The sequence below is a fragment of the Bos javanicus genome, chromosome 20 (genome assembly GCF_032452875.1).
Source record: "Bos javanicus breed banteng chromosome 20, ARS-OSU_banteng_1.0, whole genome shotgun sequence".
NCBI classification, from domain to species: Eukaryota; Metazoa; Chordata; class Mammalia; order Artiodactyla; family Bovidae; genus Bos; species Bos javanicus.
The window spans coordinates 29,946,852-29,958,470 of record NC_083887.1 but is presented as its reverse complement, the minus strand read 5'-3'; the positions used below and the strand labels follow the sequence as shown (position 1 = coordinate 29,958,470).

The following is an 11,619-nucleotide window of genomic DNA, read 5'->3' as shown; positions in this document are numbered from 1 at the left end:
TTTCACTCTCCTCTTTCACTTTCATCAAGAGGCTCTCTAGTTCTTCTTCACTTTCTTCCATAAGGGTGGTGTCACCTGCATATCTAAGGTTATTGATATTTCTCCCGGCAATCTTGATTGCATCCTGTGCTTCATCCACCCAACGTTTCTCATGATGTACTCTGCATAGAAGTTAAATAAGCAGGGTGACAATATACAGCCTTGACATACTCCTTTCCTGATTTGAAACCAGTCTGTTGTTCCATGTCCAGTGCTAACTGTTGCTTCTTGACCTCCATACAGATTTCTCAAGAGGCAGGTCAGGTGGCCTGGTATTCCCATCATTTAAGAATTTTCCACAGTTTGTGGTGATTCACACAGTCAAAGGCTTTGGCATAGTCAATAAAGCAGGAATAGATGTTTTTCTGGAATTCTCTTGCTTTTTCGATGATCCAGCAGATGTTGGCAATTTGATCTCTGGTTCCTCTGCCTTTTCTAAAAGCAGCTTGAACATCTGGAAGTTCACAATTCACATACTGTTGAAGCCTGGCTTGGAAAATTTTGAGTGACCGAGTCCTGATGAACTACGGACGGATGTTCATGACACTGTACAGGAGACAAGAGATCAAGACCATCCCCAAGAAAAAGAAATGCAAAAAAGCAAAATGGCTGTCTGAGGAGGCCTTAAAAATAGCTGTGAAAAGAAGAGAAGCCAAAAGCAAATGAGAAAAGGAAAGATATACCCATTTGAATGCAGAGTTCCAAAGAATAGCAAGGAGAGATAAAGCCTTCCTCAGTGATCAGTGCAAAGAAATAGAGGAAAACAACAGAATGGGAAAGACTGGAGAAGGCAATGGCACCCCACTCCAGTACTCTTGCCTGGAAAATCCCATGGGCGGAGGAGCCTGGTAGGCTGTAGTCCATGGGGTCACTAAGAGTCGGACACGACTGAGTGACTTCACTTTCACTTTTCACTTTCATGCATTGGAGAAGGAAATGGCACCCCACTCCAGTACTCTTGCCTGGAGAATCCCAGGGATGGGAGAGCCTGGTGGGCTGCCATCTATGGGGTCGCACAGAGTCGGACATGACTGAAGTGACTCAGCGGTAGCAGCAGCAGTAGAGATCTCCAAGAAAATTAGAGATACCAAGGGAACATCTCATGCAAAGATGGGCTCAATAAAGGACAGAAATGGTATGGACCTAACAGAAGCAGAAGATATTAAAAAGAGGTAGCAAGAATACACAGAAGAACTGTACAAAAAAGATCTTCACCATGATAATCACAATGGTGTGATCACTCACCTAGAGCCAGACATCTTGGAATGTGAAGTCAAGTGGGCCTTAGGAAACATCACTATATGCACAAAGCTAGTGGAAGTGATGGAATTCCAGTTGAACTATTTCAAATCCTAAAAGATGCTGCTGTGAAAGTGCTGCACTCAATATGCCAGCAAATTTGGAAAACTCAAGAGTGGCCACAGGACCGGAAAAGGTCAGTTTTCATTCCAATCCCAAAGAAAGGCAATGCCAAGGAATGCTCTAACTGCAACACCATAGACTATAGCCCTCAGGATCTTCTATCCATGGGACTTCTAGGCAAGAATACTGGAGTGGGTTGCCATTCCCTCCTCCAGCAGATCTTCCTGACCCAGGAATCAAAACCTCATCCCTTATGTCTTCTGCATTGCCAGGGCGATTCTTTACCACTAGTACCACCTGAGAAGCCCTCTAGATAATCATAATAACAGATAAAATTTACTGGACATTGACAATGCACCTGTCACTCTTCCAAGCGCTGTGAAGTAGTATCATCTGGTTTAAGCATAGCAACATCCTGATCAGGTAGATATGTTATTATTTCCATTTTAAAGATGAATGAAGAGGACATACAAATGTTAAGTGACTTTCCCAAGGTAGAAAAGCTAAAATATAGTAGAACCATCAGGCTTCCCTGGTGGCTCAGACAGTAGGGAATCTGCCTTCAATTTGAGAGATCCAAGTTCGATCCCTGGTTGGGAAGATTAGATTCCCTCAAGAAGGAAATGGCAACCCCACTCCAGTATTCTTGCCTGGAGAATCCCATGGACAGAGGAGCCTGGATGATCGTCCATAGGGTCACAAAGAGTTGGACATGACTGAGCGACTAACACACACACATACACACACATGACTTTTACCTAAACAATCTGATTTCAATGGATATGCTTATCTACTATTCTGAAAAAAGAGATGCTCCTAGGATCAGACCACCTGGGTCATTGACCCCTATCTAATCCATGTTGTTGGAGGAACTGACATGAGTGGTTTTATTTCTAATGTTTTTGAATAACATAAAAGTCACAGTCATACAAATTTTACCCCTCTCTTCACACAACACTGTAGTCATGATGATATTTCCTAATAAACTCAATATCCGAGTATTTAAGTCCTTGAATGAAATATAGTTGTCCGTATAAGTCTCTGTGCTCAGACACTCAGTCATGTCTGACTCTTTGCAACCCCCATGGAGGTCTCCAAGTATGATAAATTCTAAAAATCTTTGTCAGCCATTTTTTTTGAACTAGAGGTTAAAGTTTCGTCTCTTTTGTGATGATTAAAGTTCAAATTCATTGTACCAAGGGCAATTGGAGGATATTAATATTTGCTAAATAATGTACAAAAATCAAACAGGAGAATGTTAAGGGCTGCCCCTATGTACATACACGTGTGTGGTCATGTGTGCACATGTAAGCATAGACCATCCTCCTGGCTAACTTAAACCCCACGGTGCATTATCCTAAATACTCAGTCTGTAAATCTTAATGTTCCATCTTTCCTTGAATTTTTGCATAGCCTTCTGTACAATCCCCAGCTGTCTTTTCTACTCGTTTGCTAGAAAAATAAAATCAGAATCATCTAGATTACTGCCAGCAAATTCAAGTTCCTACACTTAGCTACTCCTGCAATAATACTGTAACAGAGTTCAGCCTAGGTATTTAGAGAACAAAGTGTTTTAATGCAGGAAACAAGTGGCAGGAAGGTTGCATTCAGGAAACCCCATAAGGCAGTTATTACAGGAAAGCCTCAACGTTGGTCTCAGGAAACCCAGAAATACAGCTATTTATTATTTATTTATTAGTCACAGGGGATTAATAGACTTATTAGTCACACGGGAAAACATGAAAATGGACCCTTATCTCACACTGTACACAAAAAATTCCAGAGGAATTAAAGACTAAAATGTAAAAAAATAAATAATAAAATGTTTGAATAATAATATATCTGTAAGATCAGGGTTGAGAAATGCCACTTAAACCAGATTTTAAAAAATAAGCAAAACACAAATATGACCACAAGGAAGTCAAGCAATTTTGTTCATCTGCTGCTGCTGCTGCTAAGTCGCTTCAGTCATGTCCGACTCTGTGCGACCCCATAGACAGCAGCCCACCAGGCTCCCCCATCCCTGGGATTCTCCAGGCAAGAACCCTGGAGTGGGTTGCCATTTCCTTCTCCAATGCATGTACGTGAAAAGTGAAAGGGAAGTCGCTCAGTTGTGTCCAACTGTTCGAGATCTCATGGACTGCAGCATACCAGGGTCCTCCATCCATGGGGTTTTCCAGGCAAGAGTACTGGAGTGGGCATCTAATGATACAGTAAAGAAAAGAGAAAAGTCAAGCTACAAACTGAAAAATGTGTTTCCAAGTCATTAAAAAAGATAGAAAACTCCTGAAGAGGCATGTTATAGCAGAGGAAATACAACTGATCAGCAAATATATTTAAACACAGTCAAATTCATTAGTGATCAGGAATATGCAAATTAGAATAATAAAAATTATTTTACACATGTCAAATGAGCAAAAATTGGTCTGACAATGTCAAGTGTTGCTGAAAATAAATTCCTACTAAATTGTAAGTGGTAACAGTTTCCTTGGAAAAATATTTGACACTCTACTAAAGTTGAAAATAACCCCATCATTCCAATTTCTAGCACATACCATAGAGAAGGTATGTTTGGAGGAGGATTATTTGAAATAGCCAAAAGTGAGAAACAAGGTAAATGTTAAAAAAAAGAGAACAGGAGGATTAACCTATTGAAGTCTATCCATAAAAAATGATACTATGCAACACAAAAATAAGCAAGCCACAACCATAAAATTCAAAATGTAGAAATTTCAGCATCTTAAAGTTGAGTCATTAAGCCCATCACAGAAGAAAATACATAGCATGGCTTTATTTAGTTAATTAAAATTCAAAAACAGGAGACACTGAAGAATATGTAGTCAGGACTGACCTGCATGGTCACACAGGTTATTCACTGCACATGTCCAGGGCTGCCACTCAGGAAGTAAATATATATAAGAATATCCACTAATGGTACACCACCACCCGCAAACAAAAGAATTATCAACATAACTTTCACTGCCTCTGGACGGGGAGAAGGTAGGGTGAGAGTGGGGTCACAGTGAAGGGGGAAAGCTTCAAAGCTACTGGTGATGTTCTATTAATATGATATTTCCTAAGTACATGGCTGCTTATTTTGTTTTGTTCTCTAAATTTTAGAAAAGTGTTATCAATATTATCTTGCTTGTATTATTAAATTAAAAAATTTAAAAGGACTCAAGGTCACCACTTCCTTGCATGTATTCAGTTCAGTCGCTCAGTCAAGTCCAACTCTTTGAAACTGCATGGACTGCAGCACACCAGGCCTCCCTATCCATCACTAACTGCTGGAACTTACTCAAACTCATGTCCATTGAGTTGGTGATGCCATTCAACCATCTCATCCTCTGTTGTCCCCTTCTCCTGCCCTCAATCTTTCCCAGCATCAGGGTCTTTTCCAATGAGTCAGTTCTTCGCATCAGGTGGCCAAAGTACTGGAGTTTCATCTTCAGCACAGTTCTTCCAATGAATATTCAGGACTGATTTCATTTATGATGAACTGGTTTGATCTCCTCACAGTCCAAGGGATTCTCAAGAGTCTTCTCCAACACCACAGTTCAAAAGCATCAGTTCTTTGATGCACAGCTTTCTTTATAGTCCAATGCTCACATCCACACACGACTACCGGAAAAACCATAGTTTTGACTTTGTTGGCAAAGTAATGTCTCTGCTTTTTAATATGCTGTCTAGATTGGTCAAAGCTTTTCTTCCAAGGAGCAAGTGTCTTTTAATTTCATGGCTGCAGTCACTATCTGCAGTGATCTTGGAGGCCCCCAAAATATAAGCCTCTCACTGTTTCCATTGTTTCCCCATCTATTTGCCATGAAGTGATGGGACTGGATGCCATGATCTTAGTTTTCTGAATGTTGAGTTTTAAGCCAACTTTTTCACTCTCTTTTACTTTCATCAAGAGGCTTTTTAGTTCTTCTTCACTTTCTGCCATAAAGGTGGCATCATCTGCATATCTGAGGTTATTGATATTTCTCCCAGCAATCTTGATTGCAGCTTGTACTTCATCCAGCCCAGCATTTCTCATGATGTACTCTGCATCATGTAAGTTAAACAAGCAGGGTAACAATATGCAGCCTTGACATGCTCCTTTCCTGATTTGGAACCAGTCTGTTGTTCCATGTCCAGTTCTAACTGCTGCTTCTTGACATGCATATAGATTTCTCAGGAGGCAGGTCAGGTGGTCTGGTATACCCATCTCTTTCAGAATTTTCCAGTTTCTTGTGATCCACACAGTCAAAGGCTTTGGCATAGTCAATAAAGCAGAAATAGATGTTTTTCTGGAACTCTCTTGCTTTTTTGATGATCCAGCAGATGTTGGCCATTTGATCTCTGGTTCCTCTGACTTTTCTAATCCCAGCTTGAACATCTGGAAGTTCACAGTTCATGTGCTGCTGAAGTTTAGCTTGGAGAATTTTGTGCAATACATTGTTAGTGGGTGAGATGAGTGCAATGTGTGGTAGTTTGAACATTCTTTGGCATTGTATAACCCAATTTTATTCTTTGGTATTGTATAATCCTTGCATGCATAGCCCACAGCAAACCAATTTTCAGTTAACATATACTTATATTCTCAAAAATGTTACTAGGAGCTTCTTGGTTCTCAAATTAATAGGAATTTGCTGTTTCTTAAATTTTCTTCAGCATTTAGCACTATCTGGGATTCTCTATCATTATTTCTACAAAACCTCTCTCTCCTGGCCTTCTTTCTATCTCTAAGGCTGTTTCTCCTCCTTTACTGTAGCAAAGATCCTCTAATCTGGCAATCTCTAAAATATTGGTGTCCACCAAGGTCAAAATATTCCCTCTCATTCTCAATAATATCTCAAGTCAATCTCACTTACAGTCATGATTTAAACCTACCACACATTTACTGACTTCCACATCAGTATTTCCAGCCTACACCTTGGTCCTGAGCCCCCATGTCATATGTCTAATTGCTGTTATCTGTTTAGTAGATAAATCATGTTTGACTCTTTTTTGAGCCCATGGACTATAGCCCAACAGGTTCCTCTGTCCATGGAATTCTCCAGGCAAGAAAACTGGAGTGGATTGCCATTTCCTTCTCCAGGGGATCTTCCCAACACAGGAATTGAGCCCCTGTTTCCTGCTTTAGCAGGCAGATTCTTAACCAGAAGGAATCTTTACAACTGAGCCACCTGGAAAGACCCAATAATTGCTAGAAGGAGATCCAAAAATGGACCTATCATCTCTCCCCATTAAAACATGCTTCCCTCCACATTTGGGTAGTGATGCCAGCATCAGTATCATTTCCCTTGGAGCTATTCTAGATTTTTCACTTTCCTTTATTTCCTACATAAGTTCAGTTAATTATATATCCCATAATTTCTCTTCTGTGTATCACCATCTCCATCATCACTTCATCATCAATTCAGACTCTCATCGTTTTTCTCTTGAAATTGCAGTAACTTTATTAATGTTTTGAATACCTCCATTCTGACTCATCATACTTATTCTTTGCTGCCATTAAAGTTATCTTTCCTATATGTAATAATTTCTGAGCTCTAAGTTCTGCCATGGTTGCCCATCCCCAAAAGGATCACATGCACGGTTACTATAGCACACAAGACTCTTATTACATAAAGATGCAGTCATTACAGTGTAAAGGATAACTTCAGGTCCAAATCTTCATCCTACATTGAGACTTCACGTCCTGATTACTGAGAACAAGCCAGCCCTAGATGCTGGGCTCAGGGATTCATGCAGGTATAGCTATAAACTGAAGAAGCTCCTTTAACAAAGACATCATTTTTTTTCTTATTTGGAATGATAGTAACACTTCTTGGACACAAGTCTAAGATTCTGTTTATTATCCCATCCATATAGAGCAGATTAGCTAAACACAATGTTATCCCTTTTATCTTGGTTCTCCTCTGCCACCTGTCTTCCTGGGAAGCCGCTGAAACTTTTTTTTTTTTTTGGTCAGCTCAAGGTGTAGACCCTTGAATCTGTGCTTAAAGAGGTGAGATCCATCCAAGTTAGCTACTGTCCTGATTCTATCCTGGCTACTTTCCGTTTATTCTCTGTTGACTCAACACTTTTTCAGGTGTCTGATAGTTTCTTCCACCAATTCCTAGAACTGAATTTTCTAGTTATCCTCTCCAAATGTGAACCTGGGTGAGCAGACTATTAGACTTTGGCATGGAAGATCAATACAGTCTAACCCAGAATTCTACTTTGGGTTAGAATCTTACTACATAATCATATTTATTCAGCAAGCAATTGGCCATCTGATAGAAAAAGAAATGGTACATCTATTCAGATTCTGGTTACATGTTACTACTTTTCCTGACTTTTAATTTCTAAGTTTTGTTCTGTTTTGTAAAAGAAAGAAACAATCTGCATCCAGTGAAGATAAACTAGAAATTATAGGGAGTAAAAATGCTGATAATTCCATCACCAACTTTTGACACTTGTTTACATTTTATTGCACTCCTTCCCAGGTTTTTCTATATATTTCTTAATGGATCGTGAAGTTTATCAAGTTTGGATTGGATATAAATTGGATATAGTTCCCTGTACTATATATTAGGATCTTGTTTACCTATTCTGAATGTAATAGCTAGCATCTACCAACCCCAAATTCCCAGTTCATCCCTCTCCCTCCCCACGTCCCCCTTAGCAGGCACAAGTCTGTTCTACATGTCTGTGAGTCTGCTTCTCTTTCGTATGTATATAGGTTCATTTGTAACATATTTTAGATTCCACATACAAGTGATATGATATCATATGGTATTTGTCTTTCTTTTCCTGACTTCACTTAGTGTGATAATCTCTAGTTGCATCCATATTGCTGACAGTGGCATTATTTCATTCTTTCTATGGCTAAATAGTATTCCACTGTGAGTTTCCCAGGTGGTGCAGGTGGTAAAGAACCCGCCCGCCAAAGCAGAAGACATAAGAGATGTGGGTTTGATCCCTGGGGTGGGAAGACCCCTGGAGGAGGCAGTGGCAACCCGCTCCAGTATTCTTGCCTGGAGAACCCCATGGACAGGGGAGCCTTTTGAACTACAGGCCATAGGGTCACAAAAAGTCAGACAGGACTGAAGTGACTTAGCACACATGCAGTATTCCATTGTATATATAGGTACCATATCTTCTTTATTCATTCATCTGTAGATGGACATTTAAGTTGCTTTCACAGTTGTACTATTGTGAACAGTGCCACTATGAACATAGGGATATGTTCATATCTTTCTGAATTATAGTTTTCTCTGGGTATATTCCCAGGAGTGGGATTGCTGGATCCTATGGTAATTCTATTTTCAGTTGGGAAAACTGTTCTTGATAGAGAAATATGAAGCTGGATGGAAGGGTTCACACAGAACAGTCCCACGAGGAAGTCTAAAAGTCCTGGTACCTTTAAACTGTCCTAATTAGAGAGTACACAGACTTACATCTGCTGGGGGGTATGGTGGAGATGAAAGATGAGCTCCATGAAAGATGAGCTCCCTCCTCGACCTGGGAAGAACTGAATGTTTTCCTGGGAATCAGGCAGCAGTTGACTCACTGTCATCATTAGAGTTATATATATATATATATATATATTTTTTTTTTTAATATCTAAAATTATACTGGCTCACTCCCTTTGATTTGTGAGTTATTTCCTCAGGGTCAGAAGTAATGAGCATTTTTAGAAGGCTGAACTATATTACCAAAGTACTCTCCAGAAAGGTGGTAACAATTTACTTTTCCATTTTTAATATCATACTTGGATGCCTATTTATAAATTGAGACTATTTTAACTACTTGAGCTATTTTAGGAAAAATTAATTTTTAGGCCAACTTATGTCTATGTGAATTTGAGGGAAATCTAATGAATAATGAGAGGAAAGTCATTGTTTTTCCCCTATGTCATAATGTAGACAAGTTTCCATAAAGCTGGGATGATGACTTCACTTGCAAAAGACATTTGATATATCAACTGTAGCCATATGTTCTAAATATAACAGATTACTGCCATGTGCCTGAGTTAAGGAATACTGTGTTACATAAGTTGAAAGAACATTTGAAATATATGTTTGAATTTCAGAGTTCACATTCCAGACATGTTCATATTTCAATGACAGAAATAGGAAAAAAAAAAATATATATATATATATACATATATAATGATATTTGGGGTATAATCAGTTTGATAGGACACTGAGTCACATTAAAATCTGACCCTATATATAAAAAATATATTCAACTAAATTGGTATCCCCTTAAGGAGCCTTTGTTGGGGAGGAAGAGCCAGACCTATGGACAGACAGACAGTGGGATGAGGAGAAAACTCACCAGTCTAATATTTAAGGAAGCATAATAATGCATGGCCTCTTAGAGGCTTCACTTCTAGACTGGGAGTAGATTATGAGTACTTCTGCTGATTCTGTCTTTATTTAAAATTTTAATATTTGTTCACCATGAACTTTTTGGTATTATATTTTTTTTTCAATTTTATTTTATTTTTAAACTTTACAATATTGTATTCATTTTGCCAAATATTGAAATTAATCTGCCACAGGTATACCTGTGTTCCCCATCCTGAACCCTCCTCCCTCCTCCCTCCCCATACCCTCCCTCTGAGTCGTCCCAGTGCACCAGCCCCAAGCATCCAGTATCGTGCATCGAACCTGGACTGGCGACTCGTTTCATACATGATATTATACATGTTTCAATGCTATTCTCCCAAATCTCCCCACCCTCTCCCTCTCCCACAGAGTCCATAAGACTGATCTATACATCAGTGTCTCTTTTGCTGTCTCGTACACAGGGTTATATTTTAAATATATTTTATTAAAATATTATTTATGTTACTTACTGATGTTTTTGTGTGCACTGGAGTTGAGCCACGTATCTTCCTCCTGAATCAATATGCTTGCCCCTATTACTCTTTTCTCCCCTTCTCTGCTCAGAAGTGCAGCATATTCATGGGGCCACCAAAAAAAAAAAAAATCAGAAGTTTCTACTATATTCTCCAACCTGACCCTCCTTACTCCATGGGCTATTTTTTCATGCTTCCAAAGACTTTTATCTTTATTACCCCACCACCCCCAAAATTAAGATATAAAAGTATCCAAAGTTTTAAAAAATCTGATTTGAGTTGCCCAAATAATATTACTGTTAAATTAGATGAGTCTGAGACAGTGGTAAAACACAGAAGAAAAGGGGAAAGAAAGGCATGAAAGCATAGAAAGATTTTATTTAAGGTTGCTTTTCAAATATATGCTCTGGCCCAACATGAAATAATGCAAAAATGGACATCATAAATAATGCATTATGGATGTGTCTATACAAAAAAACTATCTGGGAGTCCCAATTAGGAAATTCATATTTATAGAGAAAGGTTTGGAACTACAACAGAAGTTGGCAACAGTTCCTATAATTTTTTATGATTTAAATATTATTTAAAGTTTTTATGTAACTATCTTTAAAACAAATATTTATTAAGTATTCCAGTGTTTGGTGGTAAAGGGGTTTTTATTGCAGAGATGTCAGTGCATCCATTCTAGAGACAGTGCATTTCTATAGGAATTTCCAGAGACAGAAAAGCAAGGAATTTCTCATGGAAGAATTTTAATCCTAAGGAAAAAGTGATGAGACAATTTTAGGGGCTGGAGCTTTGTATCAGACTGAAGCACTAACAGAAAAGCAGTCACCCCTTGCAGGAGGCCAAACCTGGATAGCTCACAGCATCCCAAGAAATGCCTGTTCTCTTACTTACAGAGTGCAGAGTTGCAATCAGTGCAGTTGGTCTAATTAACCAGAGGTTGTCGGGTTAGGGTCAGATTCTTAGACAAAAAACTTACTCTATTAAAAAATGATATCTTTCCCTTTTTTTTTTCTGGATTAAATTTATTTAACCCCAAATAATGGAAGCTAGTAATGTGCCAACGTGTCAAATTATTGTTAAAATGTATACAAATGCAATATTTATAAAGAAATAAGCTCTTTAATTAATCAGCTAATTAATATTTCCTGAAAATTTCCTATCCTAATTTTTTCTGTCTTTTTCTTTCCCTAACTGCATAATAATGTTCAACAACAGTAATGGGATTTTAAAAAAAATGGATAAAAATTTAATCTAATTCTTTATGTCTCAAAGATTTAATTCTCTAAATTTCTAATCATTATCGAGCTCCTTAGCTAGAACATCTGATTTCCTGTGCTTCTTGTTTATAGTAATAAGTGGTTGAATGTGTACTC

General features: G+C 38.5%; 1 long non-coding RNA gene across 1 annotated transcript; it reads right to left on the bottom strand.

The window, feature by feature from the left end:
• Positions 1-4,172: 4,172 nt before the first annotated feature.
• Positions 4,173-11,215, bottom strand: LOC133233616 (uncharacterized). Its single transcript, XR_009731782.1, has 2 exons — positions 10,235-11,215; positions 4,173-5,815 (listed from the first exon to the last, which is right to left on the bottom strand). It is a non-coding gene; the product is annotated as an uncharacterized LOC133233616 (long non-coding RNA).
• Positions 11,216-11,619: the final 404 nt, after the last annotated feature.